The sequence below is a fragment of the Dipodomys merriami genome, unplaced genomic scaffold (assembly GCF_024711535.1).
Source record: "Dipodomys merriami isolate MVZ:Mamm:240054 unplaced genomic scaffold, mDipMer1.0.p SCAF_169, whole genome shotgun sequence".
Lineage (NCBI taxonomy): Eukaryota > Metazoa > Chordata > Mammalia > Rodentia > Heteromyidae > Dipodomys > Dipodomys merriami.
The window spans coordinates 68,227-83,146 of NW_027203037.1; the positions used below are offsets into that span (position 1 = coordinate 68,227).

Genomic DNA, 14,920 nt, shown 5'->3' on the forward strand with positions numbered 1-14,920 from the left:
GGACCTATGTTTCTTTGGGCCTGGCTTACTTCACTTCGTTGGGCCTGGCTTAATTCAATTAATATAATTTTTTCCAAGTCTTTCCATTTCCTAACAAACAGGGTGATGTCATTCTTTCTGATGGAGGCATAGAATTCCAGTACACACACACACACACACACACACACACACACACACAGACACACACACACACACACACACACACACAAATACACACACACACACATTTTCTTGATCCATTCGTTTACTGTGGGGCATTGGGTTTGGTTATATACCTTAGCTTTGGTAAATAATGCTGCAATGAACATAGATTTGCTGGTCGTTTTAGTATGGTCTTGTTTGTGATAATTTCGGTGAATGCCCAAAATGGGATTGCTGGGTCTTAGGGGCGCTCTATGTAGTCTTTGGGGAACCTCCATACTACTTTGCAAAGTCTTCGAACAAGTTTAAACTCCCAACAACAAGGCACTAAGGTTCCCTTCTGTCCACATCCGATCAAGCATCTGTTCTTTTAAAAATCTGGAATGCTTCACGAAGTTGAGTGTCATCCTCAGTCAGGGGCTATTCTTCTCTTTATTGTTCCAATGTTAGTGTATGTGCTACTGAATTGAGCACAGAACAATTTTATATATAAAGTGTAATTGATTTTCTTAAACTAGACAATTTCACAAAAATTAAATTCAAAAGAATTGTTGTGAAATTTTAGAACCATGTATTTCTTACATAAGAACACATTTAAAAATAAAGTCAAGATTGACATGTCAAAAAAAAATAATTCTAGATATTTGTTGTTCAACTGATGTGTAGGAGGAGAAATTCAATTATTCTGTACAAGGAACCTGCCATAATGAACACTATAGAAAGTGTTAAGGTTTGTTAAAAGTTTTAATGTTTTAAATATGTTTAATTTTGGGAATTTGCTCATATATGCCAAAATTAAGTCTATTTAGCAGGTTGTAAAACTTTTCCATAAAGCATTTAAGATTCATGGTAGCAGTCATATACTACTAAGTATGTACATTTCAGAGTTTATAGAAACTTTACTGATGAGAAGCTGCAAAGTGTTTGTGTAAAAAAGCAGAGTAAAGATTTAAGACATTAACTTCACAGTTTCTGTTAAAATTTAAGGGCTTCCTTACTTTATATGTTAGCAAGGAACAAATGATAGTATAAGCCATATACAAATGATGAGATGAACCATAAATAATAATCTTAGTGGGTAACTTTAAAGGCTACTCATAGCCTACAAAATACTTGTTGAACATCATAGACTTAGGCAGTTTTAAATGTACAGCAATATGAGAAAATAATAAATCGAATATATAGTACTTTTCAAATACTGGAAACAGTGGTAATTGTTTTGTTTTTTATTTTATTAATCATTAATATTTTTGTATTGGTTTTCCTTATTTGTAGCATTGCTTTCCTTGTTGTAATATAATACAACTTTTTGTAAGTCATCATTAGGAAGTACTTTGAGAATGTTATTGGGATGGCCACACTGTTTTTTATAGGTATATGTGAATTTACAAAGAGCAAAATTAATAAGAACAAAATATTGATTAAAAATTTTATCAATTAGAATCTGAATCAGGAGTGTTGATAAATGTCCACACCTAAAATCTTAGCCGTAGACTGAAGCACTAGTGTTATAATGTTGAGCACACAAAAGTGAGAGACTGTGTTTTGTTTTGTTTTTGTTTTGTTTTTGTTGGTTGTGGGGCTTGAACTCTGGGTCCTGGGTGCTGTCTCTCAGCACTTCAGCTCAAGGCTAGTGCTACTACTTGAGTCACAGCACCTCTTCCATCTTTTTCTGCTTATGTGGTGCTGAGGAATCAAACCCAGGACCTCATGTATGCAAGGCAAGCACTCTACACTGAACCACCCTCCCAGTACCTGAGAGACTGTATTTAAAAAAAACATCTAAACAACATTTACTTTCTGTTTTGGGTTATATAATTAAATAAAGAATATCTTTTTATATTTTTGAATGGTCATACTTCTAAATTTATATTAATTTCAGCCACTTTATCCTTTTCAAAGTCATGTAATATCTCTGAGAGTTTGCTTCTGTAAAGATTATTTTTGAATTGATAAATTATTCTCAGTAATTTTTATTTTTTTTATCAAAATGAATTTACTTTATATTTTCTGGGTTTTTGTGATTTTTTTTGTGTGTGTGTGTGTGTCGGTCGTGGGGTTTGAACTCTGGGCCTGGGCGCTGTCCCTCAGCTCTTCAGCTCAAGGCAAGCGCTCTACCACTTGAGCTACAGCGCCACTTCCGGTTTTCTGGTGGTTTTATTGGAGATAGGAGTCTCAGATCTCAGCCTCCTGAGTAGCTAGGATTACAGGCGTGAGCCACCAGCGCCTGTCTGGTTTTTCGTGATTTTTTTAAGTGTGAAAATACCAGACAGAGGGGTTACAATTACATGGGCAAGGTAATGAGTACATTTCTTATCAAGCATTATTGCATACTCCTTTGTTTCCCCTTACTATCCCTTCCCATCTCACCCCTCTTACGACCCGTTTTCCCCTCGGCCTTTCCCCCACCCAAAGTTGTAAAATTCGTTTTTCAACATAATGTCTTGTATATCTCATTGTTGCAATGGGTCCACCTGTATCCCTATTTAAAAAAATTTTTCCCTTCCCTTCCAGAAATTATACCAACATCAAATACAGCGAAAACAGGTGTTATACCATGCAGAAGGGACATACAAAGTAACAAAATCATCTTATAAATATGTTAGAAATAATTACAGAAAAGAAAAAAATTGAATTCTTATCTTGGGGTTCATTTCACCTAACATCAACTTATCTAACAATTTCTGCATGTCTCAGACATACACTAGTAATTGCTAATAAGGGAAACCATGGGACCTATGTTTCTTGGGCATGGCTTACTTCACTTAATATAATTTTTTTCCAAGTTTTCCATTTCCTAACAAATGGGACAATATCATTCTTTCAGATAGAGACATAGAATTCCATTGTGTATATATACAACATTTTCTTGATCCATTCATCTACTGAATGGCATCTGGGTTGGTTCCATATCTTAGCTATGGTAAATAATGCTGCAATAAACATAGTTGTGCTGGTAGCTTTAGTGTGGTCTTGTTTGTGATCATTTGGGTAAATGCCCAAAAGTGGTATTGCTGGGTCATATGGGAGCTCTATGTGGAGTCTTTTGAGGAACCTCCATACAACTTTCCAAAATGGTTGAACAAGATTACACTCTCACTAACAATGAAGTAATGTTCCCTTCTGTCCACATCCTCTCCAGCATCTGTTGTTATTAGAGTTCTTGATTATAGCCATACTATCTTGGGTGAGGTGATATCTCAATGTTGATTGATTTGCATTTCTTTTATGGCTAAGGTGGTTGAGCATTTCTGCATGTTCTTATGGCTCACCCTCCTTTCCTCTTCAGAGAAGTTTCTCTTTATGTCTTTAGCCCACTTACATATTGGGCAGTATTTTCTTTGAATATTTGTTGTTGGAGGATTTAATTTTTTGATTTCCAGATCTGTTTAAGATATGAAACCCTTGTTGGTTATATGGTTAGTGAAGATCCTCTCCGATTCTGTGGGCTTTCTATTGATTCTGCTAACTATGTCCTTTCCATGCAGAAGGTCTGAATTGCATGCAATCCCATTTGTCCAACCTTTCATTTGTTGTGCTTTTGCGTTTCTTTTCAGAAAATTTCAGCCTTTGTCAAGGAGCCCTAGGATTTCTCATATTCCATCCTGTAATGTTTTCAGAATATCTGCTTTGACTCCGAGGTCTTTGATCCATTTGGAGTTGATTCTGGTACAGGGTGATATATAAGGATCTAGCCTTAATTTTTCTACAAGTGATTAACCAATTTTGCCAGTACCATTTACTGAACAGCCTTTCTTCGATTTTATCTTTTCAGATCCTTTATCGAATATTAGATGATTATGGGTGTGTAGGTTCATTTCTGGGTTTTCAATTCTATTCCATTGTTCCTGAGGTCTTTTTTTTTTTGCCAGTACAAAACTGTTTTAATTATTATGGCTTTGTAGTAGAGTTTGAAATTTGGTATTGATATTCCTCCAACACTGTTCTTTCTGTTAAGGATCGCTTTTTTCAATTGGGGGTCTTTTGTTGTTCCATATGAATTTTGGGATTGCCTCTTCTATTTCCTTGAAGAATGCGGTTGGAATATTGATAGGTATGACAATGAACTTGTAGATAGCCTTGGGAAATATTGTCATTTTCACAAAGTTCATCCTTCCTATTGAGGAGCATGGGAGGTTTTGCCACTTTCTAAGTTCTGTTTTGATTTCCTTTTTCAGATTTTTAAAATTTTCATCATAAATGTCCTTCACTTCTTTGGTTAAGTTAATTCCTAGGTATTTCATTTTTTGTGGGGCTACTACAAATGGAAAACCTTTCTTGATTTGAGCCACACTTTTCTCATTGTTGGCATACAGAAAAGCCATTTATTTTTGAAGGTTAATTTTATACCCTGTTATTTTTCCAGTTTTGATTCAGCTTGAGTAATTTGGGAGTGGAGTCCGTGGGATTCTTTAAGTACAAGATCATGTTATCTGCTAAGTGGGAGAATTTTACTTCTTCTATCCCTATTTGGATCCCTTTTATGTTGGTATATTGTCTTATTTCTGTAGCTAGGCATTCTAATACTAAATTGAAGAGAAGTTGAGAGAGTGGACATCCTTGTCTCATTCCCGAGTTAAGAGGAAATGGCTTTAATTTTTCATCACTAATTATAATACTGGCTGTAGTTTTTCCATATACAGTTTTTATTGTATTAAGGAATGTTCCACGGATTCCTAATTTTTCCAGAACCTCCATCATAAAGGGGTGTTGAATCTGGTCCAATGCTTTTTCTGCATCTGTTGAGATAACCACGTGGTTTTAATCCTTGCTCTTGTTGATGTGATAAATTATATTAATTGATTTGTGTATATTGAACCAGCTTTGCATCCCTGAAATAAATTTTGTATGATATTGGTGTATGATTTTTTTGGATGAATTGTTGAAGTTGATTGGCCAAACTTTTGTTGAAAAGTTTCGTATCAATGTTCATCAAAGAAATGTGTCTATAGTTCTCTTTCTTTTTTGATTCCCTGCCTGGTTTTGGGATGAAGGTTATAATGGCTTCATAGAATGAGTTTGGTAGTGAACTTTCTCTTTCAATTTCATTGAAGAGTTGGAGGAGTATTGGTGTTAGCTCTGTTTTGAAGGTCTTGTACAATTCTGCTCTAACTCCATTAGGTCCTGGGATTTTCTTAGATGGGAGGTCTCTTATTGCTGTGTCTCTTTCAACACTTGATATAGGCCCCTTAATATGCTTTAACTCATGTTGGTTTAGTATTTGAATGTTGATAATTGCTAGCAAAACGTCCATTTTTGCCAAGTTTTCAAACTTATTAGCATAAAGGTTTGAAAATATTCCCTTATAATTTTCAGAATCTTGGTTGTTTCTGTGGTGATGTTTCCATTCTCACATCTGAGTTTATTTATTTGGGTGTGTTCCTTCTATTTCTAGTTCAGTGTAATTGCTATGAACGTTTTACTACATTTTATGTTTGAAATGGAAAATAAAAGTATTTGCACTATCAACAGATACTTTTTTTTCAATTTTTTTTGTCTTTTTGTCTCCATTTTGTGGATGGAATTGAGAGAGCAATTTTGAAAAGCTCAAATTTCATCACCAAGAGCTGTCTGAATAATGTAAAAGGATCTAATACATCATCTTGAATAATATGGAACTCCAAGGAGAAGTACTTGAATTGAGACATTATCAGAAAGTCTAACCACGCAAGGACTTTTTAGAAGCACAGCTGCTAGATTTCTAATGGAGAGCTTTCATAACCCTTTGTGAAACACAAGTCAGAACCTCTTTGAAGTGTAGATTGTTTTCCCTCACCTTTCTGTCAAGCTAAGTCATTATCAATCAGCATATAGCTAATCTTGAATAATCCTCTAATAACAAAATGTTGATGGAATGTTCATATGCAGAAAACCTGGGACAGCAAACTTTTTCCAGTTAAGACAATCTGTATTCTATGCTCCAGAATAGAGAAAACTAGGTAAGCATCCATTTACAACTTTCTGAATAGTTCTGATTCTGCCCACATCAGTTATCTATCCATACCTGTGATGCAGTGAGAGGATTTTAAAAGAATTTAGTGATCTAAAATTTAAATTTAAATGTGGAATGAAATTAGTTCCAATACATTACATTAAGATATTTAGAAACAAGTGAAAAACCCAAAGGTCTATAAGATTTTTTTTATTGGAAGTGAAGGGATATTGGATTTTTGTTCTCTTATATTTTAAGCAATTTGCAAGAAGAATTGGCAAAACACAATTTACATTCGGAGCAGACTTGTCACACTAATTTTTGTATACTGAAAGGATCACAAGCCTCAAAAATATGTCAATGCTATCCTCTTATTTATCTATAAAGGTTTGTGCATCTGGTCCATTAACATTAAAATTTCAAAAAAAATAATTTTTAGCTAATTGTCCAAAGGGCTTTTGCTTCATCATGTGAGTGTTGAATAGAGTATATGTGCATTTCAATGTACAATGCATCTGGATCATTGTCAAACTTTCCATTTTTCTTTCTTCCTTTACTCCAACCCCACATATCCCTTCAAGTTTCCTACTTATATTCTCACTTACGTATATTGACTTATATGAATCTATTAGTCCACGATTTCATCTCCATTCTTCTGCCCTACTCCCTTTATGCCCAGATCTCCCTTTTAAGACTGATTTCAACTTCATGGGATTTTGTTAAATATCTCTGCCATTGGTATGTGGCTTTGGGCTTGCCATATCCTCTCTTCCATGTTTGACCTACATAAATGAGGATATTTCTCCATTTTTCTAATCTCTGAATGTCTGAGTTAGGTCATTAATCTGGGTATCTTTTTCATTTTTTAAATTTCAAATATAATATAAGCTTTGTTTGACTAGTCATTTTCTAAAAATGAGTGATATACATGAACACTAATATTTTGGTACCAAATTGAGACTGTAGTAACCTTGATGATAATATTAACCAATCTATTTTAAGTACATTGAGATGCAACTAAAGTATTTTCATTATATTTATTTCTTAGTGATCATTTTTTAATGATTAAATGAGACATTTTCATCCAGTTAATGTTAAGAGCGTTAAGTAATGGACTAGATGGTAAGTAAATCCGAAAATGTTTTAGGCTACAGGTGCTCAGGAAAAGGTAGGATCAATGGATACTACAGTATTTTTCCTGATAAGAGAATTTGAGGGCAAGTTATTTTATAATGGTTCATCTTAGGGAACAAGATAACTTCAGAGGAAGATTCAGAAATTTTGTGGGAATCAGGGCAATCTGAAACTCATTTCCACAGTGCAAACTGATTAAAACTAGACTATTTTTCTTAAACATTAGAAATGGACTATGATTAGGGTGAAAGTTAGGTTTCAGTTGCAGCTGTGGTTAGTGTTAGCATTAGGGCAATGGTAAGTTTAGCGTCAAAATGAAGGTAAATCTTCGAATCACAAGTCTAGTTAGAATTAGGATGAATGTGAAATATGAAACTGCTAATTATATTAAGATTAGGATATGGTTAGTGTGAGGATATGGTTAGTGTGAGGGTTAGCCTCAATATTCCAGTTAAGGTTAGGGTTACAAAAATGGCAAGATAATGAGTAAAACTACAAACTATTTTTAGAGAGATTATTTGAATCAAAGTTAGGATGAATACATCTAATGTATTTGTATGGCTTTTAGAATCCAAAGGCTATTAGTACTATGGTTAGGGTTACTGTTCTAGTTAAGGTGAGACTTAGGGTTAGGGAAGGGTAAGCTTTAAGGTAAAACTGAGTTTTCTGCTAACATTTTCAAGTAAAATAAGTGTGAAATTTAACAAAAACTACAGAGTTTTCCTAATTTTCCTATTCAAGGTTCAATAGGGTTAAATTTAGAGTTAGGTTTCTAGTAAGGTTTAGGTATATAGTTAGGGTTAGGAACTAGAGTATAATTTAAGTAAACCTGCAACTTCTTTTTGGAGATATAGGAGTTCAATAAAAGTTAAGATCAGTGGAAACTATGATAGTTTTCATGATATGAAGATTTGAGGTTGATATTCATAATAGGGAATGATTTCAGAGTCCAAGTCACGGAATCTGCAGGATTTGGCACAAAGTGCAAATAAATCATTTCAAAGACCATGAGTATCTGTTAGGATATATTTTCCATTAATTTTAGGATTGGGTTACTATTATCATCAAAGTTACTCTCAGGGTTCTGACCAGGATTAAAGTTAGGATTAATGAAATGGAAGGTTGAGAACTTGAGTGACTTACTTCCTTTCTTTATGTATATGCACTATTCTAAGGCTTGAACTCAAGGCTTGGGTTCTATCCCTGAGCATTATGCTGTAGGCTAACATTCTATGACTGGAGCCATGATTCCACTTCCAGCTTTCTTTAGCAGTGAATTGGAGATGAGAGTCTCACAGATTTTCCTATCCAAGCTGACATTGAACTGAGATCGCCAGATCTCTGCCTTCTGATTAAAGGTAGGATTAAACTCATGAGCTACAAGTGCCATGGAAAGTGCTGACTTTTATTGATTGTTTTTACTTTTGTTCAAGATCAACATTGAATTCAATATCTGAAAGCATTGCTCACTAGGTAACAAGCTGCCACTTGAGCCATATCTCCAAAAATGATTATTTTAAATATCTGGAAATCATTAAATTTTTTTCAGATGATATGTATCATTAGCGTTGTTCTAAAAATTATGCTAACCAAAACAGATTTATAGACTCTAGAGGTGATCTGAGCAGATTCTCATGGTTGGCTTTTAATTGCATAATATTTTAAGGACATGATATTTAAATTATTATTTTAAGTAGCAAAGGAGTTATTAAACATAGCAGTGTCTGCGTACAATATACCTTGATCAATGCCGACCCTTTCAACATTCGCATCCTTCCTCTGTGCACCTCTTCCTTCACTCTTCTTAATTTTGTAGGATATTTACTGGATTACTTTCTGCACTTCCCCCGTTTTCTCCTGGTCATTCTTGTACCTTTTCCCCCTTCATCCATGTTTTGACTAGCCACTTACATATGATCCAGCAACTCTACTCCTAGGCATTTACCTGAAAGATTACAAACTAGGATATAGTAAATATTTCAGCACAACCATGCTTACTGAATCAGCCCAGATACCCCTCAAGAGAGAAATGATTCAAGAAAATGTAATACACACACACACACACACACACACACACACACACACACACACACACACACACACACACACACACACAGAGGAAATCCTACTTACCCATCAGAAAGAGTATTGTACCATTTGTATCACTCATTTTTCATTTCTTCTGCCTGATATCCCATTGTTGTCGTACTGTCCCTGTACTGCAGTGACACATGCAAATTGATGTAAAAAATTTTCAGGGTTATCGGCTAGCAATAGATTCCTAAATATGAGTTCTATGCTCATTCTCTTTGTTTATTCGTGCCTTTGAGTAGTGATTGCACAGTTTCATTTGTACCATTTGCTACACAGAAAAGAGATGAACCACTTGTATGTACATATACATATATGCACATACATGTATATACATACATACATGGATATATGCACTCATATGGGTATATATTAAATAGTTGAATACATTTTATGTTTTTGAGAATTATGGAACTAACAAAAATCACATGCATTTTACTTCCTAGACAATTCTTTCAAAGCCTAAATAACTTTGTCTCCTTTGAATACATAATTTTAAAGAGAATATCACCATCTCTAATCTTTCAGTGGCATTGAAATTAGATGTTCAAACTGTAAAAAGTTATTTAGGCTTTTTGGTGGAAGAGAGGATTATTACTAGGGGTCTATTAAGGTGTTCTCTGCTTACTAGATATGACTTTAGTTGTATAACAACAAGCAGCTCGATTACTTTTGCCATACTTCTAGTCCATTTTATTTACGTGAGGTCTTGACATTTTTGCCCGGGTCTGATCTTAGATTGACTGAATGATCTTAGATTGCTTCTTATGTCTCCCACACAATTAGCTAGGATTACAGATGTGAACCACTATGTCCAGCTCATTTGTTGAGATGGATATCTTGACAGTTTTTTTTCTGGCCTGGCCTCAGACCATGATCCTCGTCATTTCTGCTTCTCAATCAGCTGGGTTTACAGATGTAGGATACTACACTAGATGTACATGACACCTTTTTTAAAAAAAGAGGATTTTATTGAAAAATATAGTATAGAGGGGTTATAATTACATGAGCAAGGTAATGAGAACATTTTCTTTAAGCCTTGTTATCTCCTCCTTTGATTTCACCTACCCTTTCTTCCTTCCAACTGCACAATTACTCCTCCACTCCCCCCTTTCCCCCTTACCCGCATAAATTGCAAAGTTCTTTTTTCAACATAGTGTACTGTGCATCTCATTGCTACAACGGGTCCGCCTGTATCCCTATTTAAACAAATTGTTTTTTTCCCTTCCCCTCCCAAAGCTAGAGAAATGTGTATACAAGATACAGGGCACTGACACCGAATACACAGAAAACAGGGGTTTTACTATGGGGGAGGAACATACAAAGAAACCAAGAAAAAATCATATGTTATAAATCCCTATCTTGTAGTTCAATTTGCTTAACAATATCTTACCTGGTCATATGTACATTCCTTTTGAACTTTTATTCTTGTCCCAGATATATACTACTTATTGCAAATAAGGGAAAATATAGGACCTATGATTTTTTGGGTCTGACTTATTTCAGTTAATATAATTTTTTCCAAGACTCCACTTGGAGCTCACCCAGCAATCCCACTTTTGGGCATTTACCAAATGATCAAAAACAAGAACATACTAAGCTACCAGCACTACTATGTATATTGCAGCATTATTTACAATAGCTAAGATATCAAACCGACCCAGATGCATCTCAGTATACGAATGGATATATATTTATTTACTTGTGTATAGAATATATACATATATACCTATGTGTGTATATATATACATATATATGTGCCACATTTGCTTGTATATATATGCATATACATATACACGTACATATATACATACATATATGTACGTATATATGTATATATATGTATATACACGTATATATATGTACGTATATATGTATATATGTATATATACGTATATGTAAATTTACATGTATATATACATACATATATGCATATATATGCACATATGTATGTACATATATATGTACGTATATATGTATATATGTACATATATATGTATATGTATATACACACATATACATATATATGTACATATATATGCATGTATCAATAATTTAATGAGACATCTGAACCTCCTTGAAAAAGAGCAGCACGATAAACACCAATACAGTAGATGGAAAGAAATAATTAAAAATAAATATGTATATATACATATACATACATATACATATGTACGTACACATATATACATACATATATATGTACGTATATATGTATATGCATACATGTAAGTATATATACATATATATTTACATATATATACATATCTCTATATATATACATACATATATATTCATACACATGTATGTATATATAGATATATATATGAATTCTATTCCTCCATCAGAAAGAATGACATCATCCCATTTGTTAGGAAATGGAAATATGTGAAGAAAAATATAGTAAGTGAAATAAGCCAGGCCCAAATAACCATAGATCCCATGGTTTCCCTTACTTGAAGTAACTAATACATGGTACCATATGATCATATAAGATGCTGTTAAGTGAAATGAACCCCACGATAGGGACACAAATGAATTTTTATTCGGCAAGATTCTTATCTCTATATAATCACCAAATAAATTTGGAAGGAAGTTGTGTTTCAAGTATAGAGCACCACCCGTGAGGGAAAAAGCTTACGTGAGAAGGTAAGGTTTAACCACAATATCAGAGTTTAAACCACAATATCAGCACTCAAATAAGTTTATTTCTTTGAGGTTTTCATTAAATTGCTCAGAAAATAGCAACATTATGTTTCACATTACTATTAAAATCATGTTATATTTATTGATGTTATTCTTTATTTTCTTAAATTTTACTTACTAATTAATAATATCAAGTAATGAAAAGAGATGATTACTGTTTCCCAAGTTTTTATGACAGTTGAATATATGAATGAAAGATGCATACAAGGAGTTTGGACTGAAAATAGATATTTGAAATCTCTTCACATAAATAAATGATAGTTGAAGAAGCTGTGGGCATATATGAAATAAAAACTAAAGTAACCGCAAGGAAAGTTAAGGCATGATTCTGGAAACCACACAATTTTGGAAGAAAAAAATGGAAAATATATAGCTTCAGGTAAGAACTTTGTAACCCACCTACACATTTAATTCCTTATTTCTAGTTGAAGGCATTTCAGTTAACTTTATTTTTCAAAGTTAAACATGATTGACATTTAATATTAACTGGCCTCTGTCTCAGGTAAGCAATTATTCTAACCAGGCGCCAGAAACTAATGCCTATAATCCTAGCTACTCATAGGGCTGAGATCTCTAGATCCTAGTTCAAAGCCAAGTTGGAGAGGAAAGCTGGTGAGTCATTTCTGTTCCATTAACCACTGGAAAACTGGAAGTGGCACTGTGGCTCAAAGTGGCAGCACTAGCCTTGAGTAATAAACCTCAGAGTCAGAACCCAGGCCCTGAGTTCAAGCTCTCTGAAATTATTCTTAAAATACTTATCAGGATTTCTTTAACTTGTCTAGAAGAATGTTTTAAATTTAGGGATTTTTTATTTCATGTTGTCAGCATTGATTTTTAAGATGTGCAGAGAAAAATTATTTATAGTCAGAACTGATTTGTATTGCTTTGTATTACACATTGCCTCTACACCCAGAGATCAGCTGGAAAGTAGATGGCCAAATCCTGACTGTGGTAATGAAGATGGATATGTGTTTCCTTTAGCAAAGAAAAAACTTATGAATTGGTAGCCCTTACATATAACACCGTAATAGTAATTATATAATTACTATTATTACTATTATTCTTTTTTGTCGGTTGTGGGGCTTGAACTCTAGGCCTGGGCATTGTCTCTCAGTTCTTTAGCTTAAGGCTAGCAAAAGTGCCACTTCACATTTTCTGAACGTTAAGTTGGAGATAAGGGTCTCACAGACTTTCCTACCAGTGCTGGCTTTGAACAGAGAACTTCAATCTCATCCTCCTTAGTAGCTAGGATTAGAGGTATGAGGCACTGGCGCCTGGCAGTACAATTATTTTGAAAAAGAAAAAGACCATGATTGTATCCTTAAAAAATCACAATATGGCAAGTGTATCTGTAATGTAAATTGTATCAAGGAACCATCAGCAGCAATCATTTTTAGATCTCACTATGTCCTGTCCAATGCCAGATAATATTTCATTAATTTATTTTACTTTTTCCTAACAAAGTTTATTATGAAGGCACAACAGCACAATTTTCTAGTGAGTGTAAAGAATTCTTCAGCTCTGGGGCTTGAAATCAGGGCCTGGGCACTCTCATTGAGCGTCTTTTGCTCAAGGCTAACACATTACCAACTGAGCAATAGCACCACTTCCAGTTTTTCTGCTTATGTCATACTGAGGAATCAAATCAAGTGCTACCCTAGCACTCTACTACATTCCCAGTCATTGAGTCTTTTGTTGTTGTTTTAAGATAGCATTTTACTATGTGTCATTCTGTTGTCCTAAAATTTAGACTGGTCCCAATCCTACTTCTAAATCAGCCTCCCAAGTTCAGAGATTACAGACATTGGCCATCATATTCAGCCCACGATTCTTTGTGATACTCTTTTCAGATATAGAAATTATTCTGTCTTCCTTGGATTGGATGGTTTTTGCATTCATCATTGTTAATCACATTTCTTGTCCTGGTATGGTGCCCCTTCTAGATCAATAGAAATATTTCAGGTTCTGATCTTGAAAGTGATCCTTGCCATCCAACAACATCACATTTTTGTGAAAAGCACTAGCTGGCCTAATGAGCATAGCAGGCAGCTGAATCTCAGCTATCTTATGGCTTTAGGGTCCAACAATGCAATCATTACTATGCACCGACTGAAAACTGTCACAGGTAATTTTTTTTATCCCATTCAATTCTCAACTTCTTGTCATTCTCAGCTTTTTATGCTTTACATTCTGTTAAACATTAATTACTATTTCATCATTCTCACAAGTAACATATATGTCTTACTTTAAAATTCATTCAAATATGCAAAAATATTATCGTAGTTGCTGTCCAGCAGGGGCTCATGTTTTAAAACCTTCCTACTTTAGAGGTCAAAAACTGAGGATCCTGGTTTAAAACAGCCTATGCAGAAAATTGTGAGATATTTCTACCATTAAGAAACCAAAATCCAGAAGTGGAGATGTGGCTCAAGTGATAGAGTGTCAGTTTTGAGCAAAAAGACTAAGCAAGAATAGTAGGTCTACTTCTGACTCCATTATTTAATTATGGAACACACACACACACACACACACACACACACACACACACAATATTCATTCTTCTAGACTTTCCTTCTTGAGCAATACTCAATGCCATTAACTTAATGCATGTTTTCTCCAAATTATTATGGTAGGGATTAAACTACATTTGTATTATGATGTTGTACTTTTTGTTTTGCAATTTTTTGGTACTTATGTAAGAAAACAGTGTTTTGTGAAGACTAATCAGAAATAAATGTGTCGGTAAATAGGTAGGTGTCAGGTAGACTGAAACTTGCAGATAATACCACTTGAAATTTTGTTTCTCCAAGTTTAAATATATATACATATGTATGTTTTTAAAACTTCTGCCAAAATTGTATTTCCATTAACAATGATCTATGTGTTCCATTATATAAATTTAACGTATTGTATGTT

General features: G+C 34.1%; 1 non-coding gene across 1 annotated transcript; it reads right to left on the bottom strand.

Moving 5' to 3' along the window:
• Positions 1 to 513: 513 nt before the first annotated feature.
• On the bottom strand, positions 514 to 615 carry LOC138828964 (U6 spliceosomal RNA). The gene has a single exon (XR_011372441.1). It is a non-coding gene; the product is annotated as a U6 spliceosomal RNA (small nuclear RNA).
• Between the last annotated feature and the right edge of the window lie 14,305 nt (positions 616 to 14,920).